Raw genomic sequence first — 24,701 nt, 5'->3', positions numbered from 1 at the left:
CTGAAGTTCTAAATGAATGTGGAAAGGAGGTGAGAGAGAACAAATGCCAAGTGCTTTTGATAATCTCGGGCTAAATCCCTCTTGCCTCTGACTCTTCAAGATTTTCATTTGCAGTACTGAAATTATAATCCCTATGTCAAAGCAAAGCACAAACACATGCATGATCCATAGAAAATGTTTAAGACAGACAAAAACATTAACAGACATATAAAGACATTTGTTTTTATATATTACCCATTATTTCACACCAAAATGACTTAAACTGAGAATAAATGTTGAAAATTTCCTAGCAGAGTAAAAATAAAACTGTGGATTCATATCACAAAGACATGAGTGAGTTTATTTGCTGTTTACTATGAAAATCATCTTGCAATATGAAATAATTCTATAGCTTAGATATTAATATCTTTTTATTTGATAACTACTAGTATTCAGACTTCTCCATCATCTTCGTCATCATCATAAAAGTAGTTACTAGGGATTACAAAAAGTTTTGGGTTCTGTGCTCATAATTATTATAAGATGTTAACATTTATATTAACATAAAATATTAGTATTTGTGTTTCTCTTTGTGCAGCAGCCTTCAGCACAATGCAGTGCACAAGGAAAAACAATGCAAAAGTTAATTCATAATCTTAGCATGGAATTCACCAAAAAAATGTCAAAAGTGATATTCTGAAATATACTTCAAGGCAAGGGGCTTTAAAATTTATTTAAATCTGTTTTTCCTTTTTTAAGGTTTTCTTAAGCTCTTTCATTCAGAGAGCATGAATAGTTTAGTATCTCGCAGTCTTTCTCAGCAGGATTTCTCTTCTGAAGCAGAGAGTAGAGAACTGGATTTCAGTGACTATTTTCTCAATTATCCCCAAAATGTACTTAACTAGTACCATTCTAGAATTCATTCATAACGTTAAATGAATGACTTAGTTCCACAGTTGAGAAAGGCTGAAGGACTCAATCCCATACTCCCCACAATGGGGAAAGACATGACCTACAACAGATATCTGAAGATGTTCAGAACGTGACCTAGAAAATGTATATCATAGACTAGAATGCCTTGCATTTTTATAGGTCCTCATTTCAAATCAAATTTCCCTGGCATTATTCTTGCAACAATCTTGCCAAATCAGTAGTACTACTCCTCCTTTTATAGATGAGAGGCATGGGGGTCACAAAGTTCAGAAACTGAATTGTCATGGTTGCATGGCTAGCAAGAAGCAACTCAAGCCCTGACTCCATGCTGGGGTTGTTTTTCTCATGTGGGGCATATATCCTTTCATTTCCCAGTAGTTCCACCTGTCCTGAGAAGCTTGCCTCTACTGATCCATACACCCATGGATTTTACTAATTTTAGTTTAGTTTTGGTTATCAGGTCCTTAGGATGCACATTCCCACATCAGCATAGCTTCAGTACTCCCTTCCCTTGAAAACAAGTGTGAAAGCCACATTTTTCCCTACAAAGCCTCATTATGTGATCTGATTCTCCCTGAGCATGTGGGAAGCAATTAAAATCCTATAGACCTGGGCTGGGTGCGGTGGCTCATGCCTATAATCCCAGTTCTTTGGGAGGCTGAGGTGGGTGGATCACTTGAGGCAAACAGTTCAAGACCAGCCTGGCCAAAATGGTGAAAACCCATCTCTACTAAAAATACAAAAATGAGCTGGATGTGGTGGCACACGCCTGTATTCCCAGAGGTTGAGGCAGGAGAATGGCTTGAGCCTGGGAGGTGGAGGCTGTGGTGACCTGAGATCGCGCCACTGCACTCCAGCCTGGGCAACAGAGCAAAACTCAACCTCAAAAAAGATAAAAACCCTATAGACCTGACCATTCAGCTGCAGAGAAAGCAGGAAAACCATTTAAGAGCTCTACTACCTTAGAGTTAGAAGTTAGAGAAAACTAAGGATGGAGGCACAAACACATGCTGAGAGGTGAGACCATCACCTACATGAAGGCACGGTGGGGCTTTCTGTCCTCTGCTCCTCACTGTTGAAAGAGGAAGGAGGTTCAATAGCATTTCCATTTCCTGTTAGTTTTTCAAAAATGGCTAAGAAGGAAAGGAATTTTTTTAAAAAAGACTATTTGATACATCACATTGGTACTACTTTAAACTTAATAGGTCATTCTTTAGAAAAAAATCTTTAAAAACTCACAATTTTGCTTCATTCCCTTAAATCCTTAGGGAATAAGACTATAGATGGAAAATTAATTTCTAAGTACTCCTGGGAAGAGACAGCGATGCTAACAGATTCATTTGAGACAGTCAGAGCACAATTTCACCCTGTGTTGTTTTCAATATCACAATCTAAACAAGTTTACAATCACTTCGAACTCTTTTCAAATGTAATGCCCCAGGAACAGCCTTCCAAACGCTCTGGAAGCTAAAGCTGTCAACACACTGTCAGTGTGTCAGCCGTGGCTTTTATATTATTTTCTAACAAAACAAACAGGAAAGTAAGATAGCTCAAGATGTTTTAACATTTTAATTAATGTGCCATTGAAAAAAAAAATAAAAAAGAAAAGAGAAACAACCAGGCCTGTGCCTAGTCGGGACTACTCTTTGTCAAGCTCACATCTAATACTATTTTGTCGTATTTTTAGATATAAGGATTGGTGTTAAACCCTGTTTCCTATTGAATTTCTTTGGAAATAAATATATAATAACTGTTTGTCTTTCACTTTAAACATTAATAGCTAAAATGCCCTACATACTGTTTCAATTACTATGCTTTAGTAGGACAAAATTACATCTTTAAGTATTCCTGATTTGAACAAAAGTTTTAAAAAGTAAAGAAAAAAAAATGGTTATTTCTTGCACTGCAGTGTTTTACAAGACAGGGACTATTTCTACAACCCTAGTCTTGCAAACCTCCTGGCATACAGTAGCAACCCTATGGTATTTTTGAGTGAATGAATGGATGAATTAATGTACCTGGAACATACATCAGAAGTACCAATGATACTATAGAGCGCCCACAATAGGTATCGCTACACATTCATCGATTAATGAATCACTATGTACAGAACCAACATTTTACATTTCTTTCAGAATAGAAATGCAGGGAGTGCGGGTGGGTGGGGTAGGGGGGTCCGTTGAGGCTCCTCCATAGTTCCCCCTTTCAAAAACTAAGCATTTCTATAAAGTCTTCTGAGAGAGCATGATTCAGTTAAAGTATTTTATTCTTTTCTCCAATTTGCTGTTCCTTGTGCCTGGAATTAATTTTCGGCTCTTTGCTGTCTATGTAAAAACCTTTCCTCTCTTAAAGAAGAGCTCTAATGCTTCCCTCTGAGCAGACTTTCTCATTCTCCACTTCTCCATCCTCTGTACCTAAGATGCTGCACTATAATTCATGGGAATATTAATTATAACATGTGAATATGCTGTCTCTTCCACTCAGTTGGCCACTCCCTGAAGTTTAGGACTGTGTCTTACTTGTCTTAGTATTTTCTTTTTTCCCAGAATAGTATCTTGAGAACACATTAGGCATATGGTAAATTTTATTTAATAAAATTGAATTAGAGGGAGATAACTGGAGGTATGGCATCATATATTGAAGTAAAGGAGTGTGTATGTGAGTTTTATTCCTAACTCAAAAGAGAGAGTTGGTTCTAAATACAAGAGCTTTTTCTCATGTTACCAATAACAAATCTGATATCCTCAAATCTAAGAGTTTCCTTCTAGGCTTCCTGTTCATTGGAATTTGAAATTGGACTAGTTATGTATTTTCTATTTAAATATGCATGTAACCCTAAAATAAATATACAGGAATCTGTAGTGTCCACATTTTCAAAAATTAACCAAGAATTTTATGCCCAATAATAATGAAATGTAGATTTCCCATTGGGAAACAACTCCCCAATTCAAGATTATAAATTGTATGGTACTCTCCTATTATCTTATTTGAAAGGCCTTAGGAGAACCCCAAGCTTTGACTTCTAACTGGGCATAATTTGTGTACTATTAACTGTCATCTTTAAACGTTTGTTCAAATGCTCAGTGATAGACTGAATATAGTAATGCCACCTTCATTAACTGACATTCTGTTATTGTTAGTAATGACATTTGAAGATGGCATCATACATGTTGTCACATTTCTAATGACCGATTTTATAAAGTCATAAAATCGATTTTATAAAGCAGATTTATATATCCAAGTACTTTTGATGTGTAATTCTTAAAATTCCTTAAAACACATATTCAAAGAGCTTTATCTGTTTTTATTTGATGCTGTGGACAAACAAATAAGAATATAAAGAGAAAGGAGTATATGTTCCTCTATATGCCTAAAATCACAACCCAAACTCTCACTTGTTCTTGATTTTACTTCTCTCCAGCCTGGCCCTTAACTAACAGAGGTGTGATGCCCTTGCTTCTACTGAGGTCAATCAAACTCATCGTCCTCTGTGCCATCCACTTCATTTGAAGCCCATGGCTTCTATGTAGCCTTCTCTGAACACCTCTAATCATTTTGCCTACATCAACATTTAACTGAATACTATATATAGAGAGAGAGAGCGTGAGAGTGTTATATTACTATATATAGTATATATACACTATATATAGTATATTTAACACAGTATATATACACTATATATAATAATATATACAGTATACTATATATACTATATTCTCTCTATATATACACTATATATACTATATATAGTAATATAATTCTCTCTTATGTAGGATCAGGCATATACACAGGTGTAGGTGTAGGATCAGGTATATACACAGGAAAATCGTCATGGATTACTGACAACCCCAGACATTGTAGGGCACTAATAACTTCTGCTCTGACTCATTTTCTAACCTATATTCTTAGAGCCAACTGCCGACTTGATATCCTCAGCAATTAGTCATTTCAAATAAAAGAGACAAAGCAGAGCTCTTATTTTCTCTTTCAGACATCAGTATCATCCCCTGTATATGGTAACATTATCATCCCAGTGTAAAGCAAAAACCTTGATGCTATTTTTGATTTTTTTTCTTTTCCTTCTCTCACATCCAATCCACTAGGACTGCTATGGGTGCAACCACCAAAATAAAACCTGAATGCCAATATTTCTCTCTATCTTGCCTGCTACCCTCCTGGTTCAAACAACCATCATCTTTCTCTGGGTCACTAATAACATACTACCAATTTTCCATTCTTTACTTCATCCCCCTATAATTCATTCTCCATGCAGTTGTCTTGTCATTTTTCTAAAACATTGATCCAATGCATATTTTTTATGCTTGATTCTCTGCAATGGTTTCCACTGCTCTTGCCTTAATATAGACTGTCTAACACAGAATACAAAACCCTTCTGGATCTCTGGCCCTGCCTACCTGCTTACCATGCCCTCAGCCTCTCTGTCCTAGTCATTGACATGCAATCAAGTAAGTACAATGTGGCGTTGTAACTGCAAACAGAAATCAATGCACTTGGGAGGTATTTCACTTAGTCTGAGTGGGAGGTTTACAGAAAAAGCAATCTGAAGGATAAAAGGGATTTTGTCAAGCAGACAAGGGCTGTGTGTGTGTGTATGTGTGTGTGTGTGTGTGTGTGTGTAAAGAGTGAACAATGAACAGAATAGGGCATTTCAGAAAACTTTGTCTTTCCAAATGCCACTTGTGATATGCGTGGTTCTAATGTGTCCCCTTCAGAATTCAGGTATTGCCAATGCGAAATTTTAAGAGGCAGGACATTTAAGAGGTGCTTAGGCCATGAGGGTTCCTTTCTTGTGAATAAGATAAAGGCCCTTATAAAAGAGGCTTCACACAGCACTGGACTCTCCTGCCCTTGAGCCTTCTGCTGTGTAAGGACATAGCACTCTTACCCTCCGGAAGACGCAGCATTAACGTACCACATTGGAAGCAGAGAGCAGCCTTCACCAGACAATCATACCTACTGGCTCCTGGATCTTGGACTTCCCACCCTCTAGAACTATGATAAAATATTTTTGGTATTTGTAAATTACCTAGTTTATGGTGTTCTGTTATAGCAGCACAAACAAACTCAGATAGTTGTGATATAATGCACTCCATTACTTACTAGAATGAGTAACCTATCAATCTATAACCTACATCTTAAAGAATTTCTCAGTGATTTCCTAATCTCTGCCAACTCTACATATCCATTTCATTTCTGCAATGAATGTCTCAAAATTAGGCACTGTTCATAACTTGAGTTGTGACAAGTGACTGTCTTGGTTTTAAAATTAAGAGTATGGGAAATAATTCAACAAGCTAAAAGATAGTGAGGTGATAAAGAGAGGTTGTTTAATGGGTACAAATATACATTTAGAAGAAATAAGATCTGGTGTTTGATAGATCAGTAGGGTGATAATAGTTAACATTAATGTAATATATATTTAAAAATAGCTAGAAGAGAATAAATCAACTGTTCCTAGCAAAAAGAAAAATATTTAAGGTGATGGATATCCCAATGACCCTAATTTTATTAATGAAGATGTCAAATTATCCCATGTACCTGAACATATATATACATGTAATATGTATCAATAAAAATAAACATAAAAATAATTCAGTGTGTTAGATAACAAGCATATTCACATTACTGGCATGTTAGAAAAAGAATCTCATAGAACAGGGGTTAACAAACTATGGCCTGAAGGCCAAATCTGGCCCATTGCCTGTTTTTATAAATAAGGTTTTATTGGAACAGAAGTTCACACATTCCTGTGCACATTGTCTATGGCTGCCTTCATGCTTTAATGGCAGAACTGAACAGTCAAAACAGAGACCCTACAATCCCACAAAGCAAAAAAGATTTACTCTCTGCTCTGTACAGAGAAATTTGCCAACCCCTGTCATACAGAAAGTAGTATCTGTTTTTTTTTTTTAGGGAGAATTTAAAGCATATGACATTATTCATTGTTTGGGTAAACTGCACAGCTTTTAAAAAATGTGGTAATAGAGTAGTTCATGTTTATTACTATTCCTGAGATAGTTGAACTGTTAAAGAAAACAGTTTGTGGCTACATAAAGCCTTGTAAATGAGATATCATTGCTGTGTGATCAGTTGATATTTTCAGACTTGAAAGTACCTTTCAGTACATCCTTAAAATGTACAAAAATAGGAAGTGATTTGCTGAAATAATACTGTTATAGCTGGCTCCAGCCCAAATTGCTCAAGGCCATGTAAAAATCTGAGGAGATGCAGACATAATAGGCTCACCGGGTTGAAAGTAGTATCACATTTTTCTAAATGCAAAGACTAGTTTTGTGCCACTTACTAAGCTGAATTCTGGTTTCACTGACAGTATTTATTAACCTGTTCTTTTTTTGCATATATATATAATTTTTTGTTCAAATATACTCTAGGTGCTTAGCCACAGGATGCAAAAGATTGTAAACTGTTTTTCAACTGTATGTATTTAAATAATTGTATTAACTTTTCTGTTGGACTGAAATAAAAGTTTTCAGTCATCAAACAACTTATAGCATTTTAATGGTTCACAAAAATGCTTTTTTTTTTCCCCAACTTGAAATTTTACAGCTGACTGGCTGGCCATGTATAGTACCTGTGGATGTCCTAACTGCTTAGGTTATTTCATTAGCACAAAGTGGAAAAGAATATTATAATCATGACCACTCAGAGAAGATGCTTATATGAACAATAAATTATTTTATCCTTAATGTAGCATTTTAATAAAATGATAGTCATAATAGTAAGAAATGTTATGACTACCAAAAGCCTAGAGTTTTTGTACAAGAAACAAATAAAACAAAGGTACAGAGAGTAGTGAAACTCCTCTAACTTTGCTTCCTGGGAATATCCTGATGCAAACTGTCTGGAAGTTCCAGTGGACAGTGTTTTTGCTCCATTACACTTTCTCCTCCTGTCTCCATGGCTGGGGAGGTTGTTGCTGTTTTGTCTTTAGCTCTTTTCTAGTCTTCCTCTCTATCTTCTTTTATCTAACCTTATGGTTTTGAAAACAACATCTGAGTGTTTGGTGCCCACACTGACCAAGGAGGCCTTAAGTCACCTGAGAACTCTAGACATTCCTACAATTATTTTACCATTTTAATGTATGTTAACAGACAAGTTTTACCCTTATTACCATTCCTTTTCAAAATTTATTGATGAGTCCCTACTCTTTCTTTTTTGAGACAAGGTCTGTCACCCACCCAGGAGTGTAGCAGCACAATCATGACTTACTGTAGCCTCGACCTCGTGGGCTCAAGCGATCCTTTCACCTCAGCCTCCCAAGTAGCTGGGATCACAGGCACATCCCATTCTGCCTGGCTGATTTTTTAAACTTTTTGTAGAGATGGGGTCTTGCTATGTTGCCCAGGCTGTTTTTAAACTCCTGGGCTCAGGTGATCCTCCCATCTCAGCCTTCCAAAGTGCTGGGGTTACAAGCATGAACCATGGTGCCTGGCTTATGTCTTCTAAAATATTTAAATTAACAAATGTCTAGTGAATAAAGTTTAAAACCAGAAAACAATGGCCATAGCAAATTACGCAGAATAACTGTTTGATAGTTCCCCAGTACCTTGCTTTTCTTTCCTTCTTCAGCTCTCTACTAAATTGGTGCTTCTCAAATTGTGATCTATGTACCATCTGTGTCAGAAACAATTGAGCCATTTACTTAAAATACCAATCATAAGCCCCACCCTAGGCTTTCAGAAACATTACCATGGCGATGGGTCTTTTCAAAAATTTCCCAGATGATAATTACACATAACCAATTTTGAGAGCCAATGTGATCCATTTTCAAAACTTACAGAAGTTTTTGAAAGACTATATTCTTCTTTTCTACCTCATTTATCATATTCTCTATAGTATATTTCTTTCCTTCTGCTTTAATATAGGTCCTTATCTCTAATGTCTGGATAATCAGAAGCCTTTGAAATAATACCCTTGTTTCTAGTCTTCTGATGTTGCCAGATTTGTCACCTAGAATCATAATTTTAACCGTCTAATCACTGGCTTTCCAGTGAAATGTGCCCTTTTTCTTCTTGAAACTAATGCCACCTTGTTAGTTAAGGGACTTAGTTAATGCCTTTAAAATATTTTCCTTGGGGAATGAGATTACTTCCTTTTCTTAAATATACGTTCCCTTTTATTCCTGTGAAACTCTGTTGAAGTTTTTCCAGGTATGTTGCTACTTCCATTTAAATTCAATTTATCTATTATACAAAGTTCAGATTAAATTCACATCCTCCAAGAAGCATTGCCTCTTCTAAAAACCCATAGCATTCAGACACAATCTGTGTCTCAACTGTGGTTATTTGCACATGTGTTGAGGCACTATATCAAAATCAGCCATTCATTTCGGTGGAAAAAATAATCATTGATTGGAATATAACTTAAATTTATAAGGAAGTTCAAACATGGATTTTAAGCAACTTTGAGAATTTCTTTTCAAGGATACATAAAATTACAGACACTTCTTTTTTTTTTTTTTCTGGGTTCTGGTAACAGTTACATTTATTATTCACACAAATTGTTATTTGTATTATAATATATTTTCCCACACAGGTTCCCTAAGCAGAAAATATTTTGGCCATGTTGATACAAGTATTAGTGTCTGTATTTTGTGCTGTTTTAAAAATAATTATTCTAGTAATCCACACCACTATTTTGCATTGATTAAGTGGAATTCATTTTTGAAATCTGCATCAACTTCAAAAAAGCTGAAATTGTTATATTTCTGAATCTTTAATGCTAACAACCAAACTTTAGGCAACCTAAAATTCACCCAGAAAATACATGTCAATATTTTGGCAGAGAGTCAATTGTTCTTTGATTTCACTGTGTCTTAACTGATTATTTCCCTTAAATTTTCACAACTAGTTCTTTAAAAATCTGTGATTTATGCATAGTCTGCCTATATGTCTGTTCTATCAGACATAGAACATGTATTTTACTTTATTTATTTGTTTTCTTTATTTTTTATTATACTTTAAGTTCTAGGGTACATGTGCACAATATGCAGGTTTGTTACATATGTATACTTGTACCATGCTGGTGTGCTGCACCCATTAACTGGTCATTTACATTAGGTATATCTCCTAATGCTATCCCTTACCCTTCCCCCTACCCACAACAGGCCCTGGTGTGTTATGTTCCCCTTCCTGTGTCCAAGTGTTCTCACTGTTCAATTCCCACCTATGAGTGAGAACATGTGGTATTTGGTTTTCTGTTCTTTCGATAGTTTGCTGAGAATGATGGTTTCCGGCTGCATCCATGTCCCTACAAAGGACACGAACTCATCCTTTTTTATGGCTGCATAGTATTCTATGGTCTATATGTGCCACATTTTCTTAATCTAGTCTGTCATTGATGGACATTTGGGTTGGTTCCAAGTCTTTGCTATTGTGAATAGTGCCTCAATGAACATACGTGTGCATGTGTCTTTATAGCAGCATGACTTATAATCCTTTGGGTATATCCCCAGTAATGGGATGGCTGGGTCAAATGATATTTCTAGTCCTAGATCCTTGAGGAATCACCACACTGTCTTCCACAATGGTTGATCTAGTTTACACTCCCACCGACAGTGTAAAAGTGTTCCTATTTCTCCACATCCTCTCCAGCACCTGTTCTTTCCTGACTTTTTAATGATCGCCATTCTAACTGGTGTATATCCAGAACCTACAAAGAACTCAAACAAATTTACAAGAAAAAGACAACCACATCAAAAAGTGGGCAAAGGATGTGAACAGACACTTCTCAAAAGAAGATATTCACGCAGCCAACAGACACATGAAAAAATGCTCATCATTACTAGCCATCAGAGAAATGCAAATCAAAACAGACCACTTCTTTTAAGACACCCAACAGTTGGAAGTAGACAAGAGGTTTCAGCAATGGGATTCTCAAATAGATAAGAATAAACTCCAATAAACCTTGGCCTTAGAAATTTACTTCTGCATCTGAGAAATAAGCTGAAGGCTAGGTGCTTTAGTGGGAAGTCACATGTGTAAAACCCATGTTTTTGAGGAAGGGGTTTGAAAAATGCTTACTCAGACGGAGTACGTTACAAAAACCGAAATTTCCCTACATTTCTATTTGCTCTGGGGCCCTAGTAGTGTAGAATTGTTTGAATGGAAGGAAGAAAACAATTTCCAATGAATCTGTGCAGGTTGTTCTGGTCCAGTAACTACAGGGAAATATTCATGTCTCCTTGCTCTGTGAGCTGGACTCCAGGACGATACTACTTCTAATAGTTCTCAAACCCCAGACAACCTGTCTGTCTTGGTCATGAATAAAGCTTACTATTATATCTGTCAATCAAATTCAATCTATATCCCCACCCTGCCTCTGATTATCTCTTCTTGATTTCATTAAATATTCACTGTATAGGTACTCCCTTATGTACACAGCAGTACCTTAGGCACAGGGACACTGCAGTGAAGAATAGATATGCTCCTTCTTCTGTGGGACTGTGTAGTAAAATGAAGGACCCTGAACCATTTATAACATTTTATAACTACATATTACATGAGGTTATAGTCTTTACCTTTTATTTTTTGGTATTAACTAAATTCTATAGGAACAAAGAGGTGAAGGCAATTAATTCTACGTGGGCAATTGAAAAAATTTTAAAGAACAAATGACTTTCACGTAAACAGCAAGATTATTCTAGGAGAGGGAACAGAATCAGTAAAGCACAGAAGCATAAATATGTTTGATAGGTTGGGAGAGAAGTACCTAGACTGCAGTGTAGGCTGCATGATAGGATATGATAGGAGGAGACGATGGGGATTCCAGTATAGTTTGGAAAATTTCATGTGACTCTCCAGAGAGTAACAGTGATGGGTGGTGGCTCCATGGAAATTTATTATATTACTCTGTATACTTTCTCTCTTATTTAGATAGATAGATAGATAGATACATAGATACATAGATAGATAGATAGATCTCAAAACCACAATGAGATACAACAATCTCACCCCAGTCAGAATGCCAATTATTAAGAAGTCAAGAAACAACAGATACTGGTGAGGTTGCAGAGAAACAGCAACACTTTTACACTGTTGGTGGGAAGATAAATTTAGTTCAACCGCTGTGGAAGACAGTGTGGTGATTCCTCAAGGATCTATAACTAGAAAAACCATTTGACCCAGTAATCTCATTACTGGGTATATACCCAAAGGAATATAAATAATTCGGTTATAAAGATAGATGCACACATATCTTCACTGCAGCACTATGCACAATAGCAAAGACATGGAATCAGCACAAATGCCCATCAATGATAGACTGTCTAAAAAAAAAAAAATGTATGTATATACCACGAAATACTATACAGCCATAAAAAGGAATAAAATCATGTCCTTTGCAGGGACATGGATGGAGCCTGAAGCCATTAACCTCAGCAAACTAACACAGGAACAGAAAACTAAATACTGCATGTTCTAACTTATAAGAGGAAGCTTAACAATGAGAACACATGGACACATGGGGGGAAAAACACACACTGGGGCATGTCGGGGAAGGGCAGCATAGCTAATGCATGCAGGCCTTAATACCTAGGTGATCGGTTGATAGGTGCAGCAAACCACCATGGCATACCTTTACCTACGTAACAAACCTGCACATTCTGTACATGTACCCAGAACTTAAAGAAAATAATAAATATTACCCAGAATCCTAGTGCCATAATAATTCAACTGCAAATATATATACACACACACATATATATGTGTATATATACACACACATATGTGTATATATATATAAAATCTGATTTTTAAAATGGACAAAGGACCTGAACAAATATTTCTTAAAAGAAGACATACAAATGGTCAACAGGTACATGTAAAAGTGCTCAATATCACTAATCATCAGGTAAATGCAAATCAAATCCATGAGATTTCACTTCGTACTTGTTAGAATGACTGTTATCAAAACAAAATAAAACAAATGTTGGTATAAATGTGGAGAAAAAGGAACTCTTATACATGTTTGGTGGCAATGTAAATTAATACAGCCATTATGGAAAAGAGAATGGAGGTTTTTCAAAAAATCAAAAATTGAACTACTATATGATGCAGCAATCCGACTTCTGGAAAAGGAAAATGAAATAAGCAAGTACAAGAGATGTATGCACAACCCACGTTCACTGCGGCACTATTCGGAACAGGCAAGCCATGGAATCAACGTAAATGTCCAATAATGATGAATGGATAAGGAAAATGGGATATATATACAAAATGAAATGCTATTCCGCCTTGAAAAAGAAGAAAATGCTGTCATTTATGGGTCAACATGGATGAACCTAGAAGACATTATGTTAAATAAAATAAGCCAACCACAGAATGATAAAAATCATGTGATCTCACACATGTGTGGAATCTAAAAATGTTGAATCCACAAGCAGAGAATACAGTGGTGGTTATCAGAGGCTAGAGGGTGTGGGGATTGGGAATATGTTCATCAAAGGGTAGAAAATTTCAGTTAGAGTAAGTTCAAGAGATCTGTTGTATCTCATGGTGACTGTAGTTAAGAACAATATATTGTATACTTGAAAATTGCTTAAAAAACAGACTTTAAATGTTCTTAGCAACAAAAATAAATATATAAGGTAATACATATGCTAATAAAATTTATTTAGTCACCTTCAGTGTATACATACATCAAACATCATATTGTATAACATAAACATACAATTTTTGTCAATTAAATGTATACATATATATACACAATTTTTCGACAGATGCTGACCCTAATAGATATTTCACTGGTATACACAGTTAGAAAAGGGCATATAAAATATTTTCTTGATGTATTAGCCCTGACTTTTGTGTCCTACGTCTAATCTCATGGCTCAGACAGTCTCAGACATTTTCAGAGGATCACATTATCCTAATTTGTGGGACTCTCCCATAAAATCATTTCTAATTTTACTAATGGCCTTTGAAAAGCTCCTCTTCTTTATATTTCATATAGTAACAATTTCAAATGCTTCTAACGGATAATTTTTTAGGACCCCAACTCTAGGGACAGAAATATTGGGAAAAGGATCCCGGATGTGTACAAAATCCGTATCTTGGTTCTGCCTGTAACCATCCCTTAACTTGGGCATGTTGCTTGTTTCTGAACCTTGGCTTTTCAGTCACAAAATAGAAATAATTCCTAGAGTCTTCAAAGGATCAAAACGATGCTTTTGAAAAAGACTTTTGTTAGTAAAGAGTAGACAAAGTATAACTATGTATTTCTTTTAGTCTGTAAGACACTCGGAAATAGGAGCTTAAACATTTTACGCTGTGCCTATAACAGTACTTTACACAACGTAGGTCATCAAAAAAATAGATTTTCAGTCAATAAGGACAAGGTCAAACAGAAATTAAAAATGAAATCAGTCATTTTATAGTAATAAGTTTTTACTATAACAGGAAGCATAAATATGAAGAAACATAAAGGCAATGACCAAAATAGATGTTTAAAGTTAAAAATAAAATGCAGATTATTGCTGAATCATTCTATAATTTGATTTAAACATTAACATTGTCAAATCTTTAATAGAAGTGATTTTAGATAAGGGTAGAAGTTATCTTAAAATTTTATTGTACTTTTTTTGTGATTGTGAACCATTAAGTCATTAAGGTTAATTTAATGAAATTTCATATAGTTAGAGTGCCAGCTGTTTAATAATGAAGAATGCTGTGTACCAGTTTAGAGAAGGCTTTAGGGGTTGTTTTATATGCTGTTTTTAACAAACTGACTAAGCCAGGGGTCATTTGAAGATGTAAAGATTGGAAAACATAAACCCACAATGATGGCTGAGCTAATTGTTTACAATAGCAAATAGCATCTAATATGGTGGGATGTAATTGACTATATGTGTAGCCTATGGCGATACTCTCTTAAGGAAAACAATGTTTTTTGTTTCTTTGCTTTTTAATTTCTTTTGGTTTTCAATTAATGAATCTAATACACATATTTAATTCTAGGTTGACTGGTGTGTTTTCTTCACACTTTGCGGGAAAAAAATGCTTTTTTAAAATTTTCGGGTCTTGAATCCATATTTGTTTTCATCCTCATTACTTTTTTTTTTTTTTTTTTTTTTTTTTTGAGACAGAGTCTCGCTGTGTCTCCCAGGCTGGAGTGCAGTGGCGTGATCTCGGCTCACTGCAAGCTCCGCCTCCCGGGTTCACACCATTCTCCCGCCTCAGCCTCCCAAGTAGCTGAGACTACAGGCGCCCGCCACCATGCCCGGCTAGTTTTTTGTATTTTTAGTAGAGACGGGGTTTCACCATGTTAGCCAGGATCATCCTCATTACTTCTTAATGACTTTCATGAACAATTAAAAATTATTGGGCGGCCGGGCGCGGTGGCTCACGGCTGTAATCCCAGCACTTTGGGAGGCTGAGGAGGGCGGTTCTCGAGGTCAGTAGATCGAGACCATCCTAGCTAACACAATGAAATCCCGTCTCTACTAAAAATACAAAAAATTAGCCCTGCGAGGTGGCGGGGGCCTGTAGTCCCAGCTACTTGGGAGGCTGAAGCAGGAGAATGGCGTGAACCCGGGAGGCGGAGCTTGCAGTGAGCCGGGATCGCGCCACTGCACTCCATACTGGGCGACAGAGCGAGAATCTTTGTCTCAAAAAACAAATAAATAAACAAATAAATAAATATTTAAATAAATAAATAAATACATTATTGGACTACTTTTGCCTTATTCTTGCCTCACTTTCCCTGATCTAGTTATTCATCTCTATGTGTATTGGGTCTAGTTCTCCATTTGTAAGACAAGTCACATTCCTTGGATCCATAAGGAAAAAAACAATGTCCTCAACTCTTCACCACGAACTCCACCGGTGGAAGAGTAGCATCTTCCAGTCCCAGGGGATTATATGCACACAACTAAGGGAATATCCAGAATGGTCTTTCTTTATAGAGTGGAAGAGTCTCCCCATTCACCAGATGACATGGGGTGTCATTTCCCCACATTAAGCTCTAAGGTACATGCGTGGTGCCTCTGGAAAAATTGGGGATGAAGGTGGCCTCTAACAAAGAACAAAAGAACAAAGAACTGGCCCATATGAAAAAGAGACAGTGATTACTGGAACAGATATAGCACATAGCATATACGATGCTAACATAAGCCATTTAGGTGTTCAGGGGATAATCAAACTATCTCTTTGAAACTGAATCACAGAACTTGGATCCCATTATTTTGTGATGGAAAATAGCCAAATGGAGGGGCACGCCACCCAGTAGCTAGTTGCAGGATTACTATAACTTCACTGTATATTCTAATGGTCCATAGATACTTTGAGGCTTTTATCATTTTTCCAAGTTATCTGTCATCTCAATATGGAATTATAAACAAGTATTCCATAATTTTTAACAAAGACACCAGAATAAGCTGAAGGAAGAAACTTGATTTAGATTGTCATCAAGTATGTTAGAAGGCTATTTTGGATGTAAATTATTTTGTTTATACAAAAAATAGTAATTAACATTGATTAAAGCCCAGTGAATTCAGTCCAATGTACTCAGCTCCTCCACTGGTGGCCACAATACTAAGTTCTGAGAGGCTTGTAAAGATATTAGTCTCAGTCCTTCCTCTCGAGGAACACACACAAATATGCATAGAAAGTGATATTAATAATAAACTGGAAAGAAAAGCAGTGTGTGATAGAAAATTACATTTGGCAGATTAATATAAAATGTTTTTAAAATGTAAAAGGATAGTTGTAAAAATACAGCAAAATCTAAATTGGCAAGTATTTAAGCAAAACTAAACAAACAAATAAATAATCCAGAAATGTTTATCTCAATGATCTTTTAGAAGAAAAATGATTTGTTCCACTTGGATTGGCTGCAGCTCTCTGAGTTATTGGATGGACGCAAAACATGGCTGTAATCTCATTGGCCATCAAGGCAAATGTATCCAGCCAACCCAGAAACTTAAAGCACACATTCCCACACATTTTCCCATGGGAAAGACTTGGCTGTATGGCCTCAACTACTGCCAAAGAAGCCATTTGCTTGGAATGGGATTTATCTGGGTAGGGTTGAGAGGTGAGATAGAGTGGAGAGTTAGCTAAAGGGATTAAGGATGGTGAAATAAATAATTTGTCTTTGTATAGAAGATTGGCGGGACAACAGGTACAAGAATGGTGAAAGTGGGCACCTAAAATATTACCGGTTTTGCCAAAGGCCGTATCTAAACAAGTGCATTGATGTTACCTCAACCTCAAAAGCGTTCTTTGAACTGCTTAAAGGCAGAGTTAATGTCTCCTTTCTCACCTCTTTCCAATACTTAGCACAATGCTATGACTTAATAGATACTCAGTAACTATTTGCAGAACAAGTTAGTGAGTAGATTTGCATGAATTTGAGCACCAGTTAGTCTACAAAGTAAGGCAGACCACCTAAGAAATCTCTCTTATAATTCACTCTCTTCATTTTGGTACCAACAGTAACAGAAAGTTGCTGCTTCTTTTTTTGTGCCTTAACAGAGACATTAGGAAGAGAAAAAAAATCTGTCAAAGGAGAACAACATTCTTTTGAAGAAAAATATTGACATTCACAAAAAAAGAACAAAGCTCTTGGTGCCCCTCTATCTTGAACATCCCTCTAACAGCAAAAGAAAGCACAGAGGTTAACAGATTTAGCAGGGAAAGCAGGCTGTAGTCCCACTGACAGCTAGGAAATGAAATGACATCAAGTATTCAATGATTGCCCTCAATTAGCCTATGCAAAGCAAGAATTAATTACCAGCATTGAAAAAGCTCACCTTTGACTCCTCTTTCAAGATCTCACTTACACTGAGTGTTCTTCTGGTGTTATAAATGAAGGTCCGGTGGACTTGATAACTTGCTTTTCCCTTAATATATTTTAGTAGAAAGTATGTTTTTTAATATGGTAACAGAAATTTAATGAAAGGGAACTCTTAGCTGGTCTCAGAAATATATATACAAATAGACACAGATGAAGATGTAGATATATAATGTATAGATATACATAGGTACAAATACACAAATGATTGGAATTTACTGATTCAGCCTGCACCAGGCATCAGCAGTAACCCTTGTACACATCAGCTTTGGAATTCTCAGAACAGCAATTAAACGTATTCATGTAAACCTATAAAATAATGTTATTACTATACAGGGAAATAAATCATAACAATAATGTCTACATAGGTACCGATTCTATTTTTTGGCATATTCTCCTAACAAAAGCTGTATATCTTTTCCCCAAGCCAGTAATAAAATAAAACCAAATGAATCTCTAAAGCCATTCACTTAATGAAATAATTTTGTTAAGCAAACAATAAAAACCTCATTGGCAACAAAAAAAGTAATCGTGTCAGAGCACACTGGAATGCCTGAGCAAAAGGATAGATGTGATTTGCTCTGGTTAGGAGAGTTATCTTGGCAAATGGAAAGGCTTAGCTGGGCTTAATGTTGCTAGTAAGCACAAGAGTTAGGAAAAACAGGAATGAAGGAATAGAAGAGATAAGAACACAGAAAAGTGAAGAATATGAGAAAGCAAGAGACGGGGCTTGGGAATTTAAATTAAAACTTGCTTGATCGTCTGTTTCAACCCCTGTGTCAGATCCTTTTACCTATGGCTATGCAATTATGATAGCATGGTCAGCAACCAGGAAGCCACACTCAGTTACATCACTGGATTGAGGTCAGATGATTGAGGAATGGTAAGTATGTCCTTTTCGGAAGTTTGCTGGATTAGAACTCAACCAGATGTGGATTGAAGTTCTATCCTTTATTATTAGAGATATCTCTATGGATAAGGAAATCAGACAGAGGTTGGTCGATGGGCAAGGGTGCTTAATCATGACGTTAGCACAACTGTTCTGTATAGTTGGTCATTATTTGGTGGAAGGATGGCCCACATCCTACTTACTGCCACAGCCATCTGATGTTTCTGAAAGCCTGAAAACCAGTCAGCAGGGAATGGGATGGATCTGATGGTTTAACAGGGACAAGGTAAGTCCTGATGAAATGTTTTATGTCACTTACAAAGTTGATACAGACCCAAGCATAATAACTGATTTAGTAATTGCCTACTATATAGGGGTTTCCAAACTTCTTCTAGTGAAGCCAAGGGCAGAAGCATAGGTTTGTGCTGGCTTTAAAATACAATATATTCTTTCTTTCTTTTTTTCTGAACATACCTTGAAAAGATAGGTAAGAGAAATGTATTGATGGATCTGGATCATATCAGTTCATTATCCCAGGATGATACTGGGTTTCAAAATAAGATGCTATGGACACTCTTCTGGAGATAATTCACTGAGGTGGAAAAAGAGAGTTTGGGTTCAAATCCCAGCTCTGCCACTTGGCAATTTGCCCTCATCTGTTTGGGGGAAGTTATGTAACTACTTTCAGTCTCAGCAGTTTCATCTGTAAGAAGAGGATGTTCTTAGTGTCTATTTCAGAGATGTTGTTAGAGTGTTTAGAACTGCGCCAGCGCATAGTAAGGGCTGAATACATGTAAGCTATCATTACTACTGCTATGTTATAATAACTGCTATATTATAATAACACTATTAACATAGTGAAATTGTACTCCCTATATTTGCAAAGTACAATGTTGAGAGATTACCTAGATTGTATTATTTTTACGTAGTTCTCAGTGAACAGATACTTGGGTGTTTCTCTCCAGGCTAGTGCTTAGTAAATCAAAAAAAAAAAAGAAAGAAAAAAAGAGAAAAAAAAAAGGCTTTAAAGGCAAATGAAACTGAATCATGTGTTTTCCAAAGGGGGTTTATTGTTGCTGGCTGCAGCACTACATTTTTAAAAAGCCAATCATTTTCTTATAAAAACAGTCTGCAAATAATGAGTCATGCTGCAGAATTTTGTGACTTTTCAGAGAATTATTTTCTGACAGCATTATATCTATAAGTAACTTTAAAACTCTGTTGAAATTGGTTTGTTTAGACGACATTCGCCAACTTCTGCTTTGGGTGTTAAAAGTGAACCATTCAATTAAGGCAAAGTAAGACTAGTCCAACTGTTTTTGAACACAGTAATGCTGCAGACTGCCCCAATGTAAACAGAAATTGACAATTTGAAAATGTCATCAACCCTGAGCTTTCGAAGGTGTTAAATATTTAACTGTAGCTAATAGACTGCAAAGTAATGTTTGCTTGACCAAATATACGTGCTTTTAATTTCTTCACGATCACTCTCAGCCTCATCTCTTTTGTAGCTTCACTTAGCTTTCAGAAGCTCAGCAGGCCTGAAGGCGGCAACGACAATTTTCTTCTAGAAAACTCCAGGTTTAGTTTGAGGAGAATGCTTTAGACTCCAGACTTTGAGCCTGGGCTCAAATCTCAGATGTGAACCCTAAAACCTACATGACTCTAACCCTATAATTGAACTTCTTTAGACCTCAGTTTCCTCATCTGTAAAGTCTTTTACATAGTTTGGAAAATGAATGAGAATGCCAGGAGGCAGTGTGCGCCTGTGGTCCCAGCTACTCGGGAGGCTAAGGCAGAAGGATCACTTGAGCCTAGGAGTTCAAGGTCAGCCTGGGCAACATAACAAGACCCCGCCTCTTGAAGCAATAAAAAGAAAGACAAAATGAGATAATGAGGATTAACTACTTAGCACACAGTGTCTAGCATGCAGTAAGCAGAATAAACATTAGCAATAAGTACAGTACATGTTGCTATCACTGTTTTATTATATATGCAGTATTTTACGATCTCTGGGCATCTGTGTTTGCTCCTTTTTCTCTTGGAATGTTCTGGCTTTGCATGGATGTCCTTTTCTCACCCTTTGTTTATCCACTCAGATGGCATCTCCTCCCAAAGGCCTTGGCTGAGCTCTCTGGTAAGAGAAGACTTTCATGAAGTCCACTCCTCATGCTCTGTCTGCTTCAATACTTGACTGTATCTGAAATTAGATTACTAGCTTTTTAAACCAACTGATGGTCTCCTCCAATCAAGTACAGGCCACTTACAGAAGACCCTTTCCTTGTCTTTTTCATCATCAATTTCCAGATCCCAGAACAGGATATGTCTCATTGGGATCTCTGAAATGCTAACCAATGAACCAACTCCAGCTAAGATTATGACACGTATGCCTTCATGTTAACTTATTTAATGTACACATCAAGATATTACTCAGAATATAACATTGTATTATCAAAGAGAGTTCCTGAGAAAGTTAATCCGGCATGCAGCCTTTATAAATGACTTTTACTAATTCTGTCGTTAAGTGTGTCATTAGTGTCTAGGATTCTGGTAAAAATAATATACGAAAGAGAGCTAGAAGAAAAGTGCATAATATTAGCATAACTTATCTCCTGATCAAGTTAAAAATATAAGATACTTTGTGATATGGTCGCTAATATTCTAGTGCTCTTAAAAATAGCTCTAAGGAGAAGTGAGACAGAATGGAGTTGTCCATTAATACAGGAGTGTAGGCAAAGACTTACACTCTTCTTGAAGACCTGAGCCCCAGTGAATGTTCCAGTTCTACTCTCCTGGCCACCTGCTATATACCAACTGTGTTACTTAGGAACAGTGCCTACAGGAAAAATGACCCCTGGCTGGCAAATTGGTCTATACATATCTGGAACAGTCTTCATAGTTTTGAGTGTCCCTGAATGTGGTGACTTTTCTAACTGGCATGCTCCGTATCATATACAATGACAGCTATGCCCATGGATCTGTCAGAAGTGTTGGTTCCACTGGAGGTATGAGGCATCCAAGCCAAAGCAGCTCTTCTGGCTGCCTGATCTGAACTTGTCTTCTTACACCTGACCTGTCTGCTGCATGGCAAAATGATGTCTATTGGGCAGTATGTACTGCTATAAAATCTCTCCCTGAAGAGAAGATTTTAAGTTGCTCTGCTGGCAAGTTGTACTTCCATCCCATACCTTTTTGATGAATCTGATGCCAGTATAGCCAATGGCAATCTCTTGTAAGACTCAATGCTTGTTATTAAGAGTCTAAACAGCACATGCCATAATGGGTGAGGCAGGATTGGTAATGGTTTGATGGCTATGAAAATCACAGATAATATTTTGAAAAGGAGTTGCCAAATCAAAGGGCATAGGCTGAACCTGTGAAAGGTAGGTGAAAAAACCATGGGCTCAAGTACGGATTAGCTAAGGAACTTTGCAGAGGGGCAACTTAAAACTACACAGGAACACCTACAGTCACACACCATAAGACTGAGTGAGGCAGGATGAAGAATGGACCATTTTAAATCTACTTGGAAAGATTTTGGGGTATGTGAGCTACATCAAAAAAGTCAGCTGCATACTGAAGCTAAATAGACATTCCCTGTCTTTTTCATCATCCATTTCTAGAGCCCAGAAAAGGATATGTCTCACTGGGGTCTCTGAAATGCTTATTGATGAACCATCTCTAAGATTATGACACACATGCCTTCATGTTAAGTTATTTAATTTACACATCAAGTTGTTACTCAGAATATAACGTTGTATTATTAAAGAGATTTCCTGAGAAAGTGAATCCATCATGCAGGCTTTATACGTGACTTTTACTAATTCTGTCATTAAGTGGCAGAATTACTAACTAGAGTGGCATTTCGCTTTTTCTTTAAACGATCTCCATTTCTTATTCTCTCCTTTTTTTTTTTTTTTTTTTTGCTAAATTCTTCATAAAAGTGCCTTCCTTGTGAGGATAAGCAGTGTCCTGTCAGAACCTACTATATATTGGAAAAAACTACAGAGAAAATGTCCCACCGGGTACATGGTAGAGAACAAGAGTTTTGAGTAGAAAGAATTTTGGTCTTTCAGATGACAACAACTTTTCCTAGCACTTTATCCATCCTTCAAAGCAGCATCTGTAATAAAAATGGATACAGAAGGGCGTTGAAAACTCCAGATTCTGTCCAGAACAATTCCTTAGAATGATGGTGTGACTGGGCACTTGGCCCTCAGGCTCCAGGAGACAGGACTCTTCATCTGAGGACCAAGCAGAAGGATGTGTCTGGTAAGACTCTGTGCAGGACCAGCGCTCTAAATTCTGTTACTCCTCCTCCACAGCCTGGCTTCTATCAGGACAGCATCACTCCATTTGCTTTGCCTTTGATTTCTTTCCACATAAAAAATTATAGGACTTTCCTAAACAAACTTTTTTTCTTGTTTCTCTTTCTTGTGTATATATCGCCTTTGAATATTTCTGAAGTACACCTGTTTTTAAAACTCTTCCTCTCAATGATGCCTCTCTGCTCATCATCACAAGATGTCCAAAGTTAGATTGTCCCATTGAAATCCTCCATTTCTATCCTTGAAAACTCCATCTAAGGCATGAAATCCATATTAAATACAAGACAGGAGTGACCAAGCAGGAGACACAGGGCTTTAGCTGTTGCAAGCCCAAGTGAGCACACTTAGGTCTATTGTTTAATTTAATAGTCAATGACCCTTCCTGATAGAGGGTGATGTGTTTTCTCACAGACATCTGTAAACCTAAGCAATGCTGATATCTTCATAGATGAGAACAAAACATCCATACAGAAGCAATGTGTCATCCTACAGTTATCTAATGTTAGTTGATGCCATTACTTTTCTTTATCATCAGTGACATTTTATTAATATTTTTGTTGCTTAATTCTCAAAAGTGCACTGAGCCTATACTACATAAAAAGTAATGCATTCAGGTCTATGGGCCAAAAGTATATTGTCAGATATGATATGGAAATTCTTCTTCCAAACACTGCAAAAATTATAATTTGTGAGTCACTGTGCAGAACTGTGGTTTTGGCAACCTGGATGGACACTCCCACCACAGTGCTAATCTTCAGCAGGCGGAACAAGGTACATTGAACTCTGAACTTTTGTTATTAAAACGAATCCAAGTTTGATTCCCCACAGGCTTAAAATTTATAGGAGTAGAAACATTTCCATGTTCCTTATTTGGTCATTTAAATACTTCAATGGTTTCTCTTTAGTGATTCACATTCCTTTCCTATCAACTGTGGATCTTCTATGCTTGACTTTTTAAACAATGTATTTATTTTAAAATGGCAAATGAGGAAACAAACAAAAGGGAACTGCACAGAGTGGTGTGAACCAAGACACAGAACTTGTAATCCCAGGACTCCTCAAAGCTCACCAAATTCCATTCGACCGTTCACAAAGCTAACCTGCAGAGTGCACTCCCCGACACTTGTGAGACAAATGAGATACTAAGAGAGATTAAGCCAAAAAAGCAGCACTCCCCTGTGTCTTCAATTAGCCACGGAGTGAAAATGAGACAAACAATCATGTATAATTTAGAGGCTTGCTCTCTGGTTCTTCCTGCCCTGGGAAGCCTTTCACCGAGGAAGGAAGCGTGATCTAGTAAAGTGCTCAGGCTTGGGAGTCAGCCTTGTTGGGTTGTGTTTCCAGTTAGTTCACTGATGTACTTTGTGACCTTGTATGCAACTTAGTTCCTATCAAAGAAGCTGAAACAACTTGCTTTTAAAGATGACTTGTTTGCTTATTCTGGGGAGGGGCAGTGCCAGCAGTCCTCTGGTGTATGTGTTATTAATATGTTTGGCATAGAACAGACAGAATGAGCAAAGGGCTTGATCTGTGAGACAGTGTGGATTACTAAGACTGCAGGATAACACAACAAGGAGCGCTGGATGATGTTACAAAGCACATTCTCTGCTACCTAGAGGGTTATGTTATGTTTTATGATTTCATCAGTCAACAACTTGAGAACCATCCTAAGGAAGAAAAAAAAAAAAAAAAAACTACTTAAGTAAGTGCCAAATAAGTCTGTAACCTTATTTGACCAA

General features: G+C 36.8%; 1 protein-coding gene across 6 annotated transcripts in view; it reads right to left on the bottom strand.

Annotated features, from left to right (window-relative positions):
• Positions 1 to 24,701, bottom strand: part of GPC6 (glypican 6) — a 1,194,356-nt gene that overhangs the window by 613,934 nt on the left and 555,721 nt on the right. The window lies entirely within an intron of this gene.

Source organism: Macaca fascicularis, chromosome 17 (genome assembly GCF_037993035.2).
Source record: "Macaca fascicularis isolate 582-1 chromosome 17, T2T-MFA8v1.1".
Classification (NCBI taxonomy): domain Eukaryota; kingdom Metazoa; phylum Chordata; class Mammalia; order Primates; family Cercopithecidae; genus Macaca; species Macaca fascicularis.
Note: the sequence above shows the minus strand (reverse complement) of the source record. Positions and strands in the feature narration are given on the sequence as shown.